We start from the raw sequence: 22,128 nt of genomic DNA, 5'->3' as shown, positions 1-22,128 counted from the left end.
TTCTTTTAAAGACAGATGCTCATGTATCCCAGGCTAGCCCCCAAATCACAGCAGAGGATGCCTCTGAAGTTCTTATCCTCCTGCCTTCAACTCCCAAGTGATGGGGTTACAGGTATGTGCCTCTGTGCCTGCTTTATGTGGTACTGGGGGGCGGAATCTGGGACTTTGTGCATTCTAGGCATGTGCTCTACCCACTGAGCCTCACCTGCATCCGTACAAGTCGCTTTGAGTGACAGCAGAACGAGGCACTGCTGAAGGCAACTGGGAGCTGTCTCCAGATCACCACTTAACCCAGGACCCGTGGGTCTTCCTCCCCAGCTCTAGACAGACACCCTCATCATGGCAGAAGTGTCGTCATCAAAGGCCCACAGGTGACACTAAAGCCTTTTTAGCTTCCCTAAAGGAAATTCCTGGGAAATTCTGGGCAATGTTTCCAGCACAGAGAGTCACCGTGGTAGCAGTAGAAAGAAGGGGTTACTCGTCCCAATCAAGTTCCGTGAGACAAACTGCCAGGGAACAGAGGCCACCTGAGGAAGAGATACAATAGAATCAAAACTGTGACGGGTGGGCACACTGTCACAGGAACCCTACACATTGCACTACAGGGTAAAGCGGGGTCTACCACTCTTGTAGAACAGCCTCCATGTGTTGAAGACACATTCCCTCACAACCTCACTTCAGAGGTCATATGCAGCTTGGGGTCCCCAGAGCCTCCATACTGCTACTGCTGGGGATAGAGATGACTTCTGTGCATCTGATGACTTGGGAGAATGTCACAGATTCTTCTCACTAGTGTTTACCATGGCAGCGGGCTGAAGGAGGAAGGGACAGGTAGGAGCATCCCAGATATACTGGACAGGGAAAGGAGCTACTCATGAAATCAAAGCTTGGCACACCAGAGTTACCACTCCAGCAAAGGGGTAGCCTAACCCATTGTGACCTCAGGTTTTCTGGTTGAGTGAGTAATCTGATGAGGTCATTCTATTTCTTCAATTAAGATTTCAGTGTAATAGGCACAAGAGGAGTGGGTGCTTCAAAAACCTGGTACCTGGCATAGTAAATGCTTCAGTATCTCAATACATTGCAGCTAGGGGCTTAGAGAGAGGGCTTAGTGGTTAAGAGCACTAACAGCACTTGCAAAGGTCTGAGTTCAACCTATGTGGGGCAGCCCACAACCAACTGTAACTCCAGGTCTAGGAAGATCTGCTGCCCTCTTCTGGCTTCCTAGGGCACTGCATGAAAGTGGTGCACATAAACACTCACAGATACACATAAATAAAAGTGAAAAACAAATAGATTACAAATGATGAAGAGTGAAAGCATGAATTAATTAATGAATGGAACTTGGGTGTACTTAAAACACAGCTAACACCATCCAGCATTTAGAATGTGCTTGACTCTACTCTAACTGGTAAAGTATCTACTACTATTAAATGTCAGCAAAAGTCCTTACTTACACTCATAGGAACTGGGACACAGAAAAGCTAAGAGACATCCCAGAGTCTAATCTCTCCACGGGGCTCCTCTGAGTTATCTGTGCTTGCCTTGTAATAGGAAGATGTGGGGGTTGAACAGGGGTGCTTTAACCTTTAGTCTATTGCACTTAAAAGAGGGGGGATTAATGTTCAAGAAAAAGGCATCATGTGATCTGGCCTTTGGCCTCCAGAACTCACATAGACCTAGAAGATTAACTCAACTTTCCTGAATGTTCTTATGCAACAGATATTGTGGGAAGAAAATTGCCAGGTTGTGCAATCTCCTTTCATTTTCAAATGAACCTTAGGTACAGAGGCAACTACTGAAATCTGAAGGGAAACTGAGGTTAGGAGAGGCTGACCAAACTTGCCCAAACTCACCCAAACTCTTCCCTCCTGAGGGCAAAAGGTGTTAGGAGCTAGTATCTACACAAGAATGGACACTGGAGGAAAACAACAACAACAAAACCAACAACAAAACCAACCAAGCAAAAAAGGCAGCACCCAACGTCTTTTGAGGATTGCGAGCCGTGAGAGTTTGCTGGCCAGTTCCAGACACATTCTGCACCCACAGATGCATCTGGTTCAGCTGATCATTCCTTCTCAAACCCTCAAACACACAGCCAAATGCACTCACTCCCCCCGGCCCCCAATCCTGGAGCAAAGGCAGTTCACACTACTGGGAGGTGGGGATGGCTCTTATCTTGACACTTCAAAAGAAGCCCTCTTGACATCGCCCTGTCCTGCACCATGCTGCTGACATGGGGACCTGGTAGAAAGGGACTCTGTGTCCCCCCTTTGATCCTGGGGCAAGCTGGATAATCTCTGGTTTTCCAGACTTCACTGACTCCTTATGACTTGAAATCATGTCTCCTTTGCTTATTTGGATTTACTCGGTCACCCTCGCAGGCAATAAGAAGTGTGGTTTCAGAGTCAAAAGGAAGCGTGAGGGTGAATGGTCTGGCCAGCTGGGTGGGCCTGGTTCCCACATCGATCTCTACTTTTGCACCCACACTTCAACGCTTCAACTCTTGCGGCTGTCCAAGCTGTGTGTGGTTTTTTGTTGTTGCTGTTGTTTTGGGGTTTTTTTGTTTGTTTGGTTGGTTTTGTTTTTTGAGACAGGGTTTCTCTGTATTGTTTTGGAGGCTGCCCTTGAACTTGCTCTGTAGACCAGGCTGGCCTCGAACTCACAGAGATCCACCTGTCTCTGCCTCCCAAGTGCTGGGATTAAAGGCTTGCGCCACCAACACCGGGCTCAAGCTGTGGTTTTAATTTGAGGATCCTTGGCCCCTTTCGTGATAAAGAAATAGCTGTAGATGCATGCTGAAAGGGTGCCTACAAGGACTGGAGAGATGGCTGTTTCAGGGGACCTAAGTCTGATTTCTACTACACCCATTGGCCCGTTCACAAATGCTTGGAACTCCAGCTCTAAGGGTCCGGCCTCCGTGGGCACCTGTATAACTGTGGCACACACGGACATGTACACATAAATCTTCAAAGGGAGTCTTATTATAAAGATGCACATAAGCAGTGAGATCTGAAACTTGTATTTTCAAAGGTTCACAAGGCCCCTAGAACCCACCCTGATTTTTTTTAGGTAGGAGCATCCTTGGTCTTCAGGACACAATGGTTGACTGACTCTCATCAGAGCAGCAGCCACAAGCAACTGTTCTAGACTTAGGCCAGTCTGACTTGGGATCCTTCCCGCGGTCTCTCCCGATGACCCACCTATGAATATTCCATGACCCCCAGTTTATCTATCTATACAATGGGCATGTTTCTAGACCCGGCCTTATACAGTTCCAGGAAAGATTCCAGGAGCTGATGCATGGAAAACACCCAGTCTGTGGGCTATTCTTTGTGACAGTTTTATTGGTGAGGACCTGTCTAATGAGAACCGGATCACTTGCCTGTTCTGATGCTGCCCCTGTGGTGAGAGCCTCATAAGCCTGGGTTCCAGTTTTCTCACCTGAAAAGTAGATTGCTCTGCCTCGCAGACACACTGACTTGATCAGCAAGCACAGTTGGGGCAAAAGAATGGAGAGCGTGATGTCACCCACTTAGGCTGCAATTATGCAAACTCTAATTTCATTGTCTCTGCCTCCCTACAGCTGGGGTTACATGCCACCACATCTGGATTTTTTACATGGGTTCGGGCATCTGAACTCAGGTCCTATTGGCAAGGCAAGCACTTTATTGACCAAGCCATTTCTCTAGTCCTTGGGATCATTCTATTACCTGGAAAAACATTAACGGACTTAGCTTAGGGTCTTCAGAGTCTTCATGGGGTGGGGAGGGTTGGGCTCTCTTGATAGTTCAGGAAGAGTACAACCCAGAGTGAGTTATGAGCTCCAAATACTTTAGTGGGATAGCTAATATTTGCTAATATTTCACAAAATTCATCAGGTCAAATATTAAAAGCTGCTTTTCATTAAAACAAGATAGAAATGGGTCTCAAATCACAGAGGAAGGAGAGAGCCTCTTAGGCTGAGCTGATACGTTAATCTGAGTCCATGACCCCCAGCTCAGCACAGCTAAGCAATACCAGAGCAGGTCACGGGGCAAAGCTGGTGGGGAAAGAAAGATGTCCACAAAGGCTGATATGCTTTCTAAGAGCACCCAGAGTCCATCCATTCCCCAGGCAGTGGAAGCCCTTAGTTTGACAGGCATTGCTGTAGAGACCAGAGGAAGGAGAGTGAATGGGACCCTAGCATGACTTCAAGAGATTCTGGGATACTGAGGCTGGCAATGGATATCACAGTGAGCATGTGCCTCTGTGACACCTTCATCAGCTCAGCCAAATGACGGACAGGGACAGATGCCTTCGGGTGCCAGACACAAGATCCTTCCCTCTTCTTGGCTTCTTGGTCCCTGGTGGAGTCATTTTGTCTTTGTTCATCATGCAGGAGGGAAGTAAGAACCAGACGAAACTAGACAGAGGGGTGGAGAAATGAGCCAGGTGAGGAAAGAGCTGTCAGGGGACAAAATTTAGTGACCCCTGTCCACAGAGTTGCAGAAAGCGATGGTTTCCCCATTCCATGCCATCAGCAGACAGTTGCCTGGGGTTGCAGGTTGATTTACGCCTTGCAGATTGCTGCCGGTGGCATAATTCATCCAGAGCAGTAAGGCTTAGGTCAATATATGTTTAAGTAAAAAGGTTCTGCAGGGCCCCAAGGGGACAGGCTGGGAAAGGAGCCTCCTACTGCCAGGAGGGGAGAGGCTAAGAGAAGCAAGAGTTGGGGAGCAGGGGAAGGGGGGAGGGAGAGAGATGCAGAACCCAAGGGGCTGATGGAGGGAACTCCCTGGCCCCCATGGACTTCCTTGCATTTGGTTTCATTTCCTTCACTTTGTTGGTGCAGCGTGTTTAAGCACAGGTGTAGTTAATGTGCTTAACACATGCATTAGTTATGTCAAGGGGGCAGCAGACAATATCACATGTGTAAGCCTCTATGTAGCCACAGCTGTCATCTATCTAGTATGATCTGTTTGCCTATCATCCGTTTCTTTATCTGTATGTCTGGCTTGCTTTCTGAGCCAGTTATAAAACATTCTGACCAAAAACAACTTGTGAAGGACTTAGTTGATGCCACACTTCTCAGGTCACACTCTATTGCTGAGGGAAGTCGGGGTGGGAACTCAAGGCAGGAAGCTGGAGGCAGGAGCTGATGTGGAGACATGGAGGGGTGCTGTTCCCTAGCTTGCTCCTCATGGCTTGCTCAGCCTGCTTTCTTATACAGCCCAGGACCATAGCCCAGGGATGGCATCATCCAGAATGGGCTGGGCCCTCCCATGTCAATCACTAATTATGAAAATGCTTTGCAGGCTATGCACAATATGATGGAGGCATTTTCTCAATTGAGCTTCCCTCTTTCTAGATTATTCTAGCTTATGTTAAGTTGACAAAAAATTAGCACACTATCTGTTATCTATCTATCTATCAGTCTACCATCTATCCATCGATCAGTCAATCTATCAGTATCATCTATAGCATCTATTATCTATCTACCTATCACCTATATATTTATCTATCTATGACCTGTCTATCATTTGTCTATCAACCTATTATCTATATGTGAACTAGTTGTCTATTATCCATCTGTCCCTATGTGCCTCTATCTGTGTATCTACCTTTTGTCTATCATCTGTCTGCCTGTCTATCATCAGTCTGTCTCTCCATCTATCTACCTCTTCATCTATGTGCAAATACTCGGCAGTGCCTTCTCCGTTGTACACACTGAGGACACACTGTACAGTAGAGGTCGCAGAACTGGAACTTCGTTTATGCTATCTTGTCCTACGTTCGAAGGTTGTCTAGAGAAGTGTGGAGGGTGCAGGGGGCAGGAATAACCAGAACAACACGGAGCCCCAGAAGTGTTTCATCAGCCTCAGTCTGCAAGCCAGGAAGCCTTCCGGCCCACGCTACTGAGCCTCAAACCTGGAACACCTGCTCACTGCTCCCACCATACACATGGAGCTGTCCGGAAATTTCCAGGCAAATTTTGGTGCTTCTTACCTGAGTTCTGTCCCCAGAAGTTTCTAGAGCCAAGACACAAGCACCATCTCCATCATCCAAAACAATGCTTCTTTTCTTTCTAATTCCAACGTATTGTGCTACCCAGAGCCAGGAAACCGACTCAAAGGGTCCCAAGCTGTGAGTGTGGCTGACCTCATTTCTCTTTTGGGAAGAAAAAGAAAATCAGAACCACAGAGTCAGTCCTTCCTGCATGAGCTCTGAAGCTAAAACAATGATAACAACGTTTTAGAACTGAAGCCATAGAACCAAGATTGCCTCATCTCTAAGGATTTCCATATCCATCCTACAAGATGCCAGGTAAGTTGGTGACTAAATTTAGAGTGTAGGCATAGCCCAGGGAGTGTTTGAAACAGATTTAGATGTAGTGTCGCCTGCTTGTCAATACAAATTGAACTGGGTACTCCACAGTGTCTGGAAATACTGGGATACAGTTGTTGAGGGTTTGGGGTTAAACCACAGAACAACAGTAATTGTAGGGAGTAAGTAGGCCCACCACTTCTAAGCCAGGTCTGACGGCCTGAGCTGATAGCCACTACAGTCATGAAAATAAGTAACAGGGATGAACAATCCTGAGGGTAAAGCTGCCCAACCCACACATTCAAGGCAAGTGCTGCCTGGATACCATGCAATGGACTCCATGAATGACACACACTTCATGAATAACAGCTCCCTTTTTCAGGAAGGGGAACTGGGATCTGTTGTCTTTGTCATTCACAGATGGGATTTGATAAGGAATCAGTGGGGCCAGATCTCTCAATACTCCTTGCAAAGGCACAAAGTTAGGAAGTGTCTTGTCTGAGGCACAGCACTAATTCACCACAGAACCAAGCTTCCACCCCACCTCCTCTAGCCTCTGAGATCCCACCCCCCCCCCCAGCTTCACCAGGGTCCTGATAACACCTTGAATTGTATAGAACCGGCTTTAGAGAAATTGTATTCCTTAGTCAGTTTTCCTATACGAATCCCTTGAAAGCCAGGAAAACTCCAAGAGAATTAGCCAGCCTCCAGGAACCCTCCTTGCTACTTCTGGCTCATTTTTTTTTTGAATGGGCTGTGCAAACTCTGCAAACCGTGACCCTCTAGAATCTCAGTGTGAGGTCTGGGTAACAAAGGAGACCATATTTAACAGTTCCCCCCCAAGTCCTTTCCGTGGTGACAGTCTAAGATGCATACTCTGGCCAGCTCCTGCCTCCCCTTGGAGCCTTGCCCTCCACACCCCACTCTCCACACCCCACCCAGCATCTTAGGCTGATACAATAGTCAGCAGACGAATCCCATTACCGGCCACTTTCTGAGTCTCTACTTTGCCACTGCCGGCTATGTGACCTTAAATAGGCGTCTCAGCTAATCTCCCTGGGCCTGACCTCTCCTATTCTCAGCAGGAGACGAGAATATTTACCTGTAACAAAGCCCTCTGAGCCCCAGAGATAAAAAGCTTTGTGTTAACAAAGCTGAAAGTGGATTCTTTCTTGTAATGGGGCAGCCCAACACAACAGCATGGGGTCTCGTGTTCTTCTGAGTCTCCTCCTCCCTCCCTCTCCTCTCCTGTCACTCTGGAAGGTGTCAGGTCTGCCCTCCCAGCTCTCTCTGGGTTAATTCACTACTTTTGGGTTTACATAGGTCCTCTTTTCACACTGGAGGACCCAAACTTTCAAACGTCACAGTGATTTTAGTGTCTCGGTAATTGTTTCCAGGAAGTGGCTAATAATTCCATTCACTGGGTTGTTAACACCAGAAAGGTACTTCAGTATTTATGATCTACCAAGTCAGCATTGTTTGTATGTGGAGGGGGAGGAATTAATGCACATAGGTGGAAAGAGAAGAAATGCTTACGTTTTTATCCCTACATGGATGGAACCCATGCTAAGCAGGTAGATGTAGCTGGGACACCCCTCAGCTTCTCAAACTTGAACTCAGATCTGTCACGTCTACCACCACCACCGCTGCCACTGCCATGCTGAGGATTTTCTTGAAACATTGCCTTTAAATAGTGGGATCTCCAGGTATGGGATTATCTCAGTGAATATAGTGGGGCAGAATCATTTGATTCACTGCACTCTGTTACTCCTGCTAAACACAGCTAATCCCCACCCCATGCTGACCACACATCTGAAACCATACCTGAGACTGAAAGGTAGGTGTGTAGGGTAGCGGGTGAAGCCACAGCCTCCTATAGATGCTAATTTAGGTATTAGAATAGCCACAGCTCAGAAACACCAAGGGATGGGGATCAACATGTCCACTGCTAGGAAAGAAAGGAATTGGAGGGGAGGGAGGAGAAGGAAGACCAATTCTCCAGATAAAGGCCCAGGAGAGGTCAGAAATCAGTGGTTTCGACTACTGCTTAAGTGTAAGAGAACTGGAAGAGACTACACCCCTTCTCTTTTGAACAGAGAAAGCTGCTAAAGAGGGGGTGGGGCACCAACCACCAACACAAATACGGGAGTCCTCCTCCCCCTGCTCATCAAGTCCTAGGGTGGAATTCTGTTGATCTTCTCTGGCCTACTTTGCTGTTGGCATATATGATCCTTCCTACCCACACCAAGTCAACAGAGACCCAACAAACATGAGTGCATCCTCCTCACCCTAACAGGAGATGAAGAGGGGCAGGGATTGTAAGAGAGAGACATCCACAGGGGCTCTTCAATCATCTGCCTGAAGTATGAAAAGAACTAAGTAACTTTGAATGAAGTCCTTGGCATGCCCTCAAACAGACCTCGAATGAAAGTAAGCAGAGTCACGGGGGGGGGGGGGGAGGGGGGGAGGGAAGGGGAATATGTTTGAGAATTAAGCTATAGAAGAAAATACCACCCAGGCTTCCTATTGGCCTCTAGGTAGCACACAGGATACCAGGATAGTGTTGCAAAGGATTTGAGAATCCAATCGCTATTCAAACCAGAGCCTACAGAAGTCAGCCAGAACCTTGGGAGTTTGGCTACTTGCAAAAATAAAAGATTGAAATAAGAACCAGAGCTGTACAGCCTCATGCTAAAAACGTCTAGCACAGAGCACAGAATTGCTCGCCATACCCAAACCAGGGAAATCTCAAGTCAAATAGGAAATGACAATCAGCAGATGGCAAGTCCAAGATGACAGGAACATTGGGACAGCCCATTACTTGAAGTGAAGGAAGCAAAGGAAGGTTCAGGAAGAAGGAGAAGACACAAAAACGAGCCAGATGGGAACTGAGGTGGTGGTAAAAAAAAATACACTACCCTGAGCAAAAAGCCCAAGGGATGGCTTCTGTCAGAACAAAGCAGTAGGCTTGAAGGCAAGTCCATGGAAACAAAACAATCTAAACAACAGAGAGGAAAATAGATTTTTTTCAAAAAGGACTAGAGTGTTGAGAACCTTCTAGATAAGAGCAAACAGGCAACTGATGTCAGTTTCATCAAAGTTCCCAGAAGAGAACATGAAATTGAAAATAATTTTTGAAGATATTAACAGAAGAAGATGCTATCAGTTTGGGGAAAAGACACAAACCTATGTTTTTTGAGTGTTGTAAACTCTGTCCTTGGAGTGTAACAGCTGACAAGTTCATCAGCACAGATGCACTTACTTGCAAGAGACACCCAAGGTTGAACTAGTTGGCCTGTTGATGTACCTCATAAAGGAAGGGGTAGAGAAGGTCATTGGGTCCTCACCTGAGATTCTAGCTGTTCCTCCTGACCAGTTATAGTGTAGTTCTGTCCTAATTGCCCATGGTCTCACGATCCCAAGAAATATGGCAAGCCTGGGGAAGGTTAACTGGAGGGAGGACTCCATCTATACAGCTGGGGGAAGGTACCATTTATGCTGGGGAGAGGCTTTCAGAGTGTGGATGTCTTGATGTCATCTATACTTCTATGAAGAACCCCTCACCTATACTCTATAAGAAAGGCCTGTAGACTCATTGGTTCCCAGGATGGACTCTAGCAGAATGATGTTTTGGTTTGTTTGGGGGCTTTGTAAGAGTCAAGTATTTGTTTTATAGCTTTCCAGGGAAGGAAGTTTCACAATATGAAGAAATATAGTGAAAGCCAGGCATTAGTGGCACACGCCTTTAATCCCAGCACATGGGAGGAAGAGGCAGGCGAATGTATGTGAGTTCCAGGCCAGCCTGGTCTATAGAGCAAGTTCCAGGACAACCTCCAAAGCAATACAGAGAAACCTGGTCTCCCAAAAACCAAAGAGAGAGAGAGAGAGAGAGACAGACAGACAGACAGATAGACAGAGAAATATAGTGACCCTCAAACAGAAACAATAAGAAAATATACATCCAGATACATCACTGTCAATCTTATAAAACTTAAATACACATGTAAGCAAAGAGTTAAAACAGTCAGATAAAAGCCACACCCTATATATACAGGAGAAATAACCAACTGGTATAGATTTTTAAAAATCAAAAATTGTGGAAGACATAGACAACCTTCACATTGGTGTGTCTAAACACACCAATTCAATGGCAGAGACTCACTTTGAACCTCACAAGGTAGGGCGAAGATGAAATGAGTTATACCACTTATCAAAAGACAGCAGAAGTGACTACGTACATGAAAGAAAGTGAGTCCGGGGCAAAATGAATGTGACCCAACTTACTATTGGAACAGGTACTTTGACAGATGTGCTCTGCATGGTATCCCACAAAATTTAAGTGTCTCTTGTATTTCTTCACAAAATCTAAAGTGTCTATTATGAATTCTGTGAGTCCTGGCAGAGACCTTGATACAATTTGCATACTAATACCTAGAGCCAAATAACTTCACAGTTTGTTTGGTGGGCGGACTCAGTTGACTTTCATTCCTTGGGGAAGCATGAAGAGGCTTTGAGATGAGGGTGTGACAGTCAGTGGGCAACCGAGGCTCGCTGCAGAACACTGCTGGTAGGTGTGTCCACAGCTTTTTCCCACCCTATGTCCTTTTCTTCTCTGTGATGTGCTGAGCAGTAGCCTCCCATTCTCACCATTCTAAAATACTCCATTCCAGGGGTTTCATGATACAAGGGATTGGACACAGGGCCTTGTGCATGGGAAGCCACCTCTCCACCAGCGAGCTGCATCCCCAGCTGATGTGGAATGTCCTTCTGTATGCTGTGAATATGTGTTGCTATTATCGGTTGGTGAATAAATCTGCTTTGGCCTACGCAGGAAATCCAAGCAGCAATACAGGGAGAAAGAAGGTGGAGTTGAGGAGATGCCAACCAACTGCTAAAGGAGAAAGATGTCCAAGCATCATTGGTAAGCCACAGACTATGTGGTGATACACAGATTAATAGAACTGGGTTAATTTAAATGTAAGAGCTAGCCAATATTAAGCCTGAACCATCAGCCAAACAATTATAATTAATATTAAGCCTCTGAGTGATTGTTTTATAAGCTGCTACCAGACCAGACATGACACATATAAGCCTCTCTGATGTTTTGAGATACACACCATTGCCTAGGTAGGCCTTGAACTTGCAAGCTACTGATTTAACCTCATGAGTAGCAGAGATTGTAGCACCACACCACCAGACCTGGCTCCAGTAGCTTTTGAATGTGCTATTCCTGCTATCTAGATTGCCCTCTTTCCAAATGTCTTTCTAGCTAACTCTATCTTCTTAGAATGTTGACTGAAAAGTCACCCACTAATAAGGCGGACTCAATCCATTTAAAATGGCCTCCCATCATTCACCCAAATCCATAATTTATATTTTTTTCACAGCTCCATGTGACAATATTTTTGGTTACTCATATGTCTCTCTCCCACACTAATGAAAGACTCACAAATGTAGGGGGGTTATAAAATGTTCAGTATTGTTACCCTCTGTTATGAGGCTAGAATAGCATTGACCACATAGTATGGGCTCAAGAAACATTTATAGAATAAATGTTGAAAGTGAGAAATGAACTTCTAAAGAAAGGTCATTGGTTATTACAATTCCACGCATGGACTGAAGGGTATGAGGCAATAGAAAATACTGAGATCCATGGGTGAAGGACCAGGAAATGAAACTAACTGTCTATATCTGTTCCTGATCATGATCAAGAGCAATAGCAGTCACCACCTGTGACCACTGGGCTGTATCAAACACCATTAGCATATACTGTGATGAAAACTAGAAAAAAAAGAGAGAATGACTGACCTGCAGAATCTTCTGCAGATCACAGATTGTAAGAGGCAGAGTATAGAACTTTTCCTACTGAAAGAAATTTAAAAAAATGTGTGTGGGGGTTGCTCTGTGCTCCAGTGGATAGCATATTGAACTTCTAGTGACAAATGTGTGTGTGTGTGTGTGTGTACATGGATATGTGCACTCTAGGAATCTTGATTAGTACATTAGTTATGCTGTAATAATCAATCGGACTAAGTCTGAGACCAGATTGCTAGTTCTGGTCTTCCCTCTTTGGAGTTCTCTGACCTGTGACCTCACCCCCTCCCCTGTCAAATGAAGAATAATCTCCACTGTGTAAAGACAAAACTGCAGCTCAGGAAGGTTAGGGACCTGCTCAAGATCACACAGCTAATCAGCAGCACCTTTGGGGAGGTCCTCTTCTAGCTGGTTCCTCGTGGCCAGCATCCATTCACTCCCTTTCGACCCTTCCATTCCTATTACCCTTGAAAGCAAAGCTTTGGTTTCCCCGGGAAGTGGGTAAGTATCAGAGAATCTGCAATGTTTGGATTTACTTGTTTGTTTGTTTATTCTGTGTATATGCCCATGAGTGTACTACAGTGTGCATGTGGGGAGGTCAGAGGACAACTTGTGAGAGTTGTTTCTCTCTTTCTGTCGTGCGGACCCTGGGGAGATCATTCTTGACTGCAAAGCGCCTTTACCTGCTGAGCCGTCTCTCAAGCCCCTTTATTTTTAACTCACAGACACAAAGCGCTGAGCACACAGCGCACAGCAAACACTCAGCCAATGCTCTTGATTGGAACTGCCCAGACCGACAGTGAGCATCCATCTGCCGCTGGTCTCCTCTCTCCGGGTCTCTAACTTGCGGGAAACCTCATCAGAAGGGGCATCTGTAACTGAACAACTCTGAGCAGTACTTTTAAATATTTAATGAATTCCTGAGGCTCTTGGAAAGTAGAGTGAGAAATGTCCTGTAAAAAATCTATTAGTGCTAATAAAATACTAGCTAACAGACTGCCTATTACCAGCAATTAAGGTTTCTAAGAGGGTCAAATAACCCTTTGCAATGATCTGTGTGTATCCCTTCCTTTGTTTTACGTAAGCAGGTATTATTTTTCTGTTTAAGGTCCTGGCCCCTTGGCTTGTACTCTCACCCAATTCCAACTGATGTTTTCAGACACCGAGGGGGTGTCTGTAGTCCCCGCTCATGCTTCATAGTCCTATCAAGAACCCAACACAGGCATGAGGTTGTTGACTTGACCTATCTGGAAAAGCAGAATTCAAATGCAGAGTTGTGTCCATCCAATTGGCAGGCACTGGAAACCAATGGTTTGTGCAGCTGTTGTGTGACAGACTTTTCCTGAGGAGATGCACACACACACACACACACACACACACACACCTACTGACCTCAGAAAAGGAGCCCACAGCAGACCTAAATTATGATTGACACAATGTCCAAGTTGGTGAACTAATGAGTTTTATTGGGGTTACTTACAGGAGTACTGCCAGGTAGCTCAACTTGCTGCAGAGCATCCTGTCCTGGTGCTTCAGTTTCGTAGGGTTTACTGTGGGGTCGTTTGGTTCCTTGGACATAGGAAGAACACCATGGTAACAGGTGTGTGTAGCAGTGGAACTTCTTTTACTCCTGGCAGACAGGACACTGAGAGTGAGATACACAAAGCAGAAAGGCAGAAGGTAACCCTAAGGACCCATCTTCAGGAACCTACTTTCTCCAGGTAGGGCCTATCTCCCAAAGTTCCCAAACCTCTCTCCAATAGCCCCACCAGCAGGGGAGGGAGGATTTCACACAGAAGCTAGTGGGAAACACTTTGGAGTCAGACCAGAGCACCACATCCCCCATCAATACTGGATACATCATACAGTCTCTGTGACTCCAGCTGTCATGACCAACCCCATCTGAGAACGTGGGAGGGAGCCATCTTGGATAAGCAGTTTGCAGGAATGCCCATCTCAGGTTTAAGTTGGCACACAGAGGCATCTAAATTCCCAGGCAGTCATCTTCCTGGGAACCTGTTAAGCTGGAAGAAGGCCAAGCGGACAGGCTCCCTCGTGTCTTCTTCCTCTTTAGGTACAGGATCTGAGAGGCACCCAGCTGTTTCTGATCACAAGTCTGTGTCAGCCCCGGCAGCATCCTTCTGTTGGGGCGATGGCAACAGATGAATGGAATGTGGAGGGTGGACATGAGAAGATGTCCCCCTTGCAAAGCAACTGCTGGAGGTCACTGAGACAGGAGAGTGGAATTTTATCTCTGTTAAATCCCCCAAGCTTAGAGAGAAGACTTCATTCTCTTTGCAGACTTTATTTTGCTAATCCTGCCTTCTCCAGCCACACAACTCTATCACAATAGTAATAAAAGTCAGATGGTGGGGGGGGTGACAACCTCTCCTTCTCTTTATTTTAATGGGGGATTTTTACAATGTCCTTTTAAAATATAATCTACTTATTGGGTCACTGGTCTTTAAGAGTCCTTCTCGGGGAAAGAAGCTGTTTTTATGTTGGTGTCTTGGTGCATAGGCCTCTCTTGGCAGATCTTTTGTGGATGATGTAAAAGCCAAGAAATGTATTTAACGCCCACGCACACCATCATTCAACTCCAGTTCTCATGTTTACAAGCCCTCCATGCCTACCTACCTTTGAGGATCTGGTCTTAACTGGATCATGCCCCACAGCCCAACAACCAAACACTGTAGTTTTGTTTAAGTTCCATTTTTGCCCCAAAGTCCATACTTGTGACATGTTGAGGTCATCGCTGACCTATAAGGTGTCACTGGGACAGTGCTTCCTTGTTGGCACAGGGTACAGCATGGCTAGGTGTTTAGCTGGACGTGGAGAAATGAATCTTGAACTTGAAGCCTTGAGTAAAGTCTACCAGTCCAAATAACCAGCGCAAATAACAAGCAGAGTAAAACAGAAGCTTGGCGGTGGACATGAGGCCATAATGTCAGGTAACACGCGAGTGAATCTACCACATCAGCTAACATGTAGGATACCATAAGTCTACCATGTCATGATTCCACCATTGTCAGCTATCATGCCATGATGTAACAAATCTCATATTAGCTAACATGTCATGAGATCATGATTCCACATGTCAGCTAACATGTAATGATGTCATGATTTTGCTATGTCAACTAACATAACATGTCATTTCCAAATGCTATAACCACCGTAGGCTATGCCCAAGGCAGACAGTGCTAATCGATCAGGCAGACATTACTAATCACTCATGATCAGCAGAAGATAGCTCCAGGAGCATTCCCACATTGAAGGCAAGGTTTAAATGAGTCCACCAGACCCAAGATAAATGATAATTAGGTTAACAGCCTCGGTCTTTCTGCTCTAGAAGATGCCCTTCCGATGCTCTCACTGCAACATAAGACAGTGAGCCAGCCCCTTCTCTACCTTATAAGGGGGTAGTGACTGAACACCTGAAGCCACGCCCCTAGGGTGTGGCCACCACCTCAAGTTCACAGGCAAAGCAAGATGCCACTATCCCAGGTAGCTGCAGATTGGCACACGCAATTCAACCTGTTTTGTTTTCTAAATTTTCATCTCTTTAAATGCCTTATTTCTGAACACTAAGTCAGTTCAGTGCTGAGACTTTTCAAATGTCGTGGGACTTGAACTCCTCGGGGCAGGTGGGAGCTGAGCCCAGATGTCTGCCCCCTGGGTTTACTGTGCCTCTGAAAAGAGGCCACATCTTCTGAAAGAAGGACAGCAAAGCTCTAGGAAATGACACCTTATCTCCCCTATTTCTTCTTCTTCTTGCAAAAAGAACAAAAGGGAGCACCAACCCGAGCCAGCTAAGAGCTCATTAACGCACTTGACCTTCCGAGGAAAATTAATTCCGACTTCACACCTACCGGCTGTATTGCTCAGCTCTGTCAAAACGTTGGCATCATTAAAGTGAGGGTGATGTGGCTTGAGGGGACAAGGAGTCTGCCACCTCTCGGTGCTGGGCTGAGTTTGTAGGAGTTGGCAGGAAACACAGAGCTGCCTGCCCTGTCAGCTCTCTACATGGATCAGGCCTCGCTCAGCTGCCTCCAGATACTGCCATCACTGTCACTGCCCCAGGAGTCTCACCAGGCTCACAGTGTGGGGGCAGCCTCCCGGGACCTGATGCTGGAGAGCTGACAGTGTGTGTGTGTGTGTGTGTGTGTGTGTGCATGGAGGGTGGAAATATATGTGTGTGTGCGCATGTGCACATGTACACCTGTTTTTCCATTCCCGTAAACACAATAATTATATATAATGCTGGCTTTCATTATGTTTTCATATGTATGTAATATATTTTGATCGTGCTCACCCCCTTTACCCCCTCTTGTTTCCTCTCCTACAATCTTCCCAAGTACTTTTCCTTCGCCTTCATGTTTTTCCTGGCCCAAGTGAGCTTCCTTAGGGTTGCTCCCAAGTGCATGGGTAAGGGGCTATTTACAGAATCATGGGCACCTTGCCGGTGACTATGGCACTGAGAAAAATGTCTCTCTCTTGCCCTCAGCAATCATTAACGGCCTGCGGATCCTTGGAGAGGGGGGCGGGCTATCAATCCCTTTCCCCTCCACGATGGAAGGTTTATGAGCCGAATCCATATGCAGGCCTTGTGCGGAGAGCCACAGCTGCTAGGGTCTAAGAGGGTCCAGCCATGTTATGCCCAGAAGACAGTGATCACAGCACTCTACCCCATCCTCCACTTCCTGCAGTCTTTCCACCCTCTCTTCCAGGACGTCCCTAAGCTTTGGAGCCATTAATACAGCAGCACACAAGGCTGAGCATCCATCAACCGCTTGTTCTCATCGCTTGAATCATGTGCATTTAAAAAGACACGACAGGGAGAGCTTCATCTTCACCAAGTTCCATTGTAAGCGCTAGAGGGGGAGAGCAGGGAGGAAGGAGAAAACTTCATGTCACTTGCCAACTCTAAATATTTGCTCTAAGGTACTCGTGGTTGTGTGTGGAGATAGATTCTGAGACATGTTCAGGCTCATCCAGAAGAGGTAGTTGATTAGCGATGTCTGCCACAGACACAGCATGTAGGGGTTGTTACATCTCTTGTGTCATTTGTTTGCCAGAATCATAATATCATATCCCATATGATCCAGGGTTCAACAGACTTATTCTATAGCTGGGAAAGGAGGGAGGGGGAATAAATTGTTTGAAGCAGAGGTAAGACCCATATGAGGGGATCCAAGAGCCCAGGGTGGGAATCCAGTGTGGGGAGGCAGAGGCAGACAGATACCTAAAGCTTGCTAGTTATCCAGGCAGCCCAGTCAAGTCTGTTTGATGAGAGACTCTGCCTCAGAAGTAAGACGGAGAGTGACTGAGGAAGACACTAGACACTGTCTTCTGGCCTCCACATACGCATGCATGCACACTCTCTCTCTCTCTCTCTCTCTCTCTCTCTCTCTCTCTCTCTCTCTCTCACTAACACACATACATGCACACGAACACACATATAACACACACAAGATGATGACAGAGAAGGAGGAGAAGAAAAAGAAGGAGGAGGAGGAAAATGAGAAGATGAAGATGAAGATGATGGTGGTAGGCAATAAAGATGAAGGTTATTCCAGAGGGCACCTGGCATCCAGGGAGGCAAGGTCTGATGAACACAGTGACCCAAAACCATCTTTCCTTCATTATACACTCGCCTGCCAGTCACATCTGCCCTCCACACCCCTGCCCCTGACTCTTCTCTCCATGACAAGAAGAGAAAGGTCTTTATACTCCCTAAACAAAGACTCCAGAGTTCAGGTCCTACGGAGGACTTGGACTTGATGTGAAAGAGACTGGAAGGGACACAGAGGAACTGTAGGCTCTTTTAGCCACTGGCTGTGGGGAGGAAATTGCTGACCCCCCCCCATTACCATGCCTGAGAGGTGACACGGGCTTGTCCTGGGGAGCAAGGCTAGAGATGCCGGGAACACGTTTGTCACATGGAACACATCCGAGCGGAGCTCTGAAGTTCAGCCCAGCCGTGTTCATTTCCATTTCTGGCTGGGGCTTAGGGAGAGGAGAGGAAGTCCTGTTTTTATTTGCTGTGGTTTTAGTTTGATTTTCACTGTATCGCTTTCTCTGAACGGGAAAGGGGGCCCCTCAGGTGAGTGGCGAAGAACCCCAGATCAGGCCTGGCTTATATTCACTTAACTTTCTCATGTTTCCAGGTTTGGTTCCCATAACACAAGCTGTCTTATTGTATAAAAAGTCCCCCCAGAATTCTGGTGGACCCTCCAACCATCCTGCTTCCCCTGCCTGGTGTGAGCCCCACAGCCATAACAGCGAAGAATTCCCTAAAGTGAGCGACCCTGGCACACGGAGACAGACAATAATAGTGCTCCTTCATTTCGCCCAGAGCCCACCGCCCCCAGATGCAGTGCCATAAACCATTTGATTTAGGATATTTGATGCCGCCGGTGAGGAGAGCGTCATGTAAGATTTGCTTCGCGACTTCATTCTTCTCACACTGTCATTAAAAATGATTTATAGGTGAGCCCAAGTCTCAGTAACACTGTAGCTGGGATGGAGGGATTGGGAAGGGCTGGGAGGGGGGATCGGATTTCCAGACAGCCTTCTGGGCTACCCAGAGACTCAAAGATGGAGGGTGGGACCTCCCCAACGCAGTGTTCGGAGGTGAGGAACACGTGTTCCTGGCTGGGATAGAAACAATGAGGCTTTGTCGGGCATAGCAACTGCCGGTTTCAGGACGTGCCTTTTGGGACACTTTGTAGGATGTTGGCTGACCCATTTCAAACTCGATTTGGAATGGGGTGCTGTCAGGTGTTTAATGACATGGAGGCCTGATTCGTGTTTTACATTTGTTACTTGTCTGGTACACGAGAAAGCGACGGGCCGTATCCAGTCTGTGGCGGATTCCTATTCTGTGGAAGAAGAGACTGGAGTTCAGAGGACAGCGTCTTGCCCATCACCACACAGCAAGGACCCAGGGTTATTTATTTTAAAGATATTTTGTTTTTATTCACTTGTTGGTGTATGCGTGTAGGTGCAGCATTTGTAGGGAGCCTGGTGACATCTTGGGAGAGTTTTCTCCTTCCATTACCTTCATTCTGGGCATTGAACTCAGGTCATCAGGCCTGGCAATGTTGCTTTTTAGTGACCGAGCCATCTTGCTGGCCAGGATTCTTTTCATGTTGTTTTCTGAGACAGCATTTCTCTGTGTAGCCCTGGCTGTCCTAGAATTCACTGTGTAGAGCAGGATGGCCTTGAACTTAGAGATCCACCTGCCTCTGTCTCCCGAGTGCTTGGATTAAAAAGGTGTATGCCACTTTGTCTAACTCTTTCCAGGATTAATTTTTAAATTTAAATACCACCCTCTCCCCAGATTCCAGGAACCAAACCCAGGGCTATACATGTAGCAGGTAAGATTTCTTGGAGCTACATCCTGAGTTCCTTGGAAACAGGACTTGAGGTCAAACAACTGAGCTACGGAATGCATGTGCACCATGGGTTACCCATGCCGAATCAAAGCCTGATTTAACAGCAGCTGAAGAGATGATACGGGTTGGGGTACAGTGCTTGCCACCCACGCATGAGGCCCCACGTTTGAGTCCCAGAACACTTGTAAAAAAGCTGGGGTGGTGCTTTTAATCCCAGTGATTGGGAGTTGAAGATGGATGGATCCCTGGCCAGCTAGCTAAGCCCATGGGGAGCTCCCAGGCAACAAGAAATCACAGCTCAAAAGCAAGATAGATGTGACCCAAGGAACAACACCCGAGGTGTTCTGGCTCCCACATGTACACACATACAGTGTCCCCCCCCACACACACACATGAGTAACTCCAGCTGGACATGATGGCACAACCCTATAATCCCAGCTCATGGGAAGCTTGGGCAGCAGGATTCTGAGAGTCCCAGGCTGTAGAGTACTCAAGGCTAACCTGGGATCTATGGTGAAGTCTTGTCTCAAACAATTAAAATAATAAATGAGCAACAAAGTGATCCTGTCAGCCCTCTGTATGCCCTCCCATTGTCACCCCCTAGTGTCACCCCTCCCATTTGCTTGATGAAGTGGCCACTGTGGGCCACCTAATATCCAGGAGGCTGAGAGTCTCACCCCACCCTCTTCCATAAGCCTTCAAGGTTGGAGGTCTGCCTCGTGTGACTTTGCAGAACTTTGATGCTCAGGGTCCCTGAGTGGCAAGAAGCCACCCAGAGAACGGAACTGGGCTGAACCAATCCTTGTTATTTTGTGTTGCCTCCAATGCAAAATAACAAGGAAGGTGTTTGGGGCCTGAGGGTGGGGAAGCGCCACCAGCTCAGGGCCTTCTAGACACATGAAGGGACTTAGTTATTAGCACGTGTGGCAGGGACATGAGGTCTAAGAACCAAAGAATGTGGACCTGGGTCTGCCTCTTCAATTGCCATTGTTACTGTGGGAGTGTTGCTAGGAAGGGGTTCTTGCTAAGGAAAGATTACTGGGATGTGACAGCAATTTGCCTCGATGGAATTCTCTTTGTACCTAATACTTCCACTGTTTTTAAACATCTCCTCTGTATTTGTTACCATTTTACAGGTGATAAAACTGAGGCCCACACTGAACTCCAGTGATTATGGCTCAGAAGTGTCTGTTCCATCCTAGGGCACAAGTCAGAGCAGACCACTCCATCCTAAAATGTGGGAATGTTTCATTCCTCATTGAAGACATGGTATTTCCCAGGGTAGGGAGGCAGTTGGCTGAGTGTCTAGCTGTGAATCATTTTAATTGGATATCGGCTAGAAGTGGGGGGGTCTCGCAAACAACCTAGAGAGGAGACTAAAGGCAGGATGACCTTCAAATCCAGGGCAAGCTCAAGATCAAGGCTGCAAGGTTGCATTAGCTGGGTGGTAACCAGTCAGGATTGAATTCAGAGTCGATAGTTGGTCTCAAAGTGGTCACCCTGCCTCTCACGATCTGGGGAATATGTGACTAGGACATAGGCGGTCTAAGCTTCCCCGTCTGTCAAAGACAGACAGAAAGACAGATAGACAGACAGACGGACACATAGGTATGTAAGTATGTACGTATGTCCTCTGTAGGTATTTCCTCTGATGGGGATTCCATGTGGTCACGCCATCTGAAATACAGGCAAGGTACCCCTGGAAAACGGTGGTTGCTCCTAAATGCCACTGTACCCCACCACTTTCCACAATTAAAACCAATGACAACGTGTATGTCATTCCAGTGATGGATGCCTGCCTTTTCTCCACCTGACCCTGACCTGGTATTGTGTATAGTTACTGGGCACCTGTCTCCAAGATGACTTCGGTCTGCCCACAGAGTGGGGTGCTGGTTTTAGACGACATACCTTCCCTTTTGCCCAGATCTCATCCATGCAGGATAAAGCAGCTATGAGGGCAAAGGTGGGTCAGCCTGAATAATCTAAGGAAAGTTGGAGGAATGGAAAGAGAGGGGGGAAAGGAGGGGGGATGAGACGGGTGGAGAAGAAAGGATGGAAGGAGACAGGGAGGAGGGGAGGAAGGAAAAGAAGGACGGAGGAAGGGAGGGAGAAAGGCAGGCTTGGTGACTTCTCACAGGTTGTGGCACCCTTGGTGACATTTACCAGCAATTGGCCCCTCTTAGGTTCAGGACATCTGGCATGACTTGGCCACATTTGCTATGAATGAACTTTAGCAATGAGAATCTTAAAGGATTAATCTCGACTGAGCACGGCAGTTACCCCACACATCCTTATTCGGCACAGTCACAGCTGTCATGCCCGAGATCGTATCACAGAGCAGGGCCAGATCTGTCCTGCCCTGCGTGGCGTCTCCAGGACGCTACTCACGGTGTTTTGAGAATCTTTGCTGAATGAGGCAAATCATAGGAGTGACAACAGAAAACTATGTTGGAGAAAAGGAAAGAGAAATAAGAGGAAATGATTCGTGATTAGAAGCTGGAGCCTCTGGCCACAGACTTACGTGTTATGTGTTCAGTGTTTGTATCAGTCACAATGTGACCAGGTCACAGTAACAAGCAGCCCCCACATTTTGGAGATGCAAATAGAGAAC

The 22,128-nt window shown here is 46.8% G+C and overlaps 1 long non-coding RNA gene across 1 annotated transcript; it reads left to right on the top strand.

The window, feature by feature from the left end:
- The first annotated feature begins 11,142 nt into the window (after positions 1–11,142).
- On the top strand, positions 11,143–13,114 carry LOC110342593. The gene is made up of 2 exons (XR_002384713.2): positions 11,143–11,227; positions 12,846–13,114. It is a non-coding gene; the product is annotated as an uncharacterized LOC110342593 (long non-coding RNA).
- Positions 13,115–22,128: the final 9,014 nt, after the last annotated feature.

The sequence above is a fragment of the Mesocricetus auratus genome, unplaced genomic scaffold (assembly GCF_017639785.1).
Source record: "Mesocricetus auratus isolate SY011 unplaced genomic scaffold, BCM_Maur_2.0 Super-Scaffold_100025, whole genome shotgun sequence".
Classification (NCBI taxonomy): Eukaryota; Metazoa; Chordata; class Mammalia; order Rodentia; family Cricetidae; genus Mesocricetus; species Mesocricetus auratus.
Note: the sequence above shows the minus strand (reverse complement) of the source record. Positions and strands in the feature narration are given on the sequence as shown.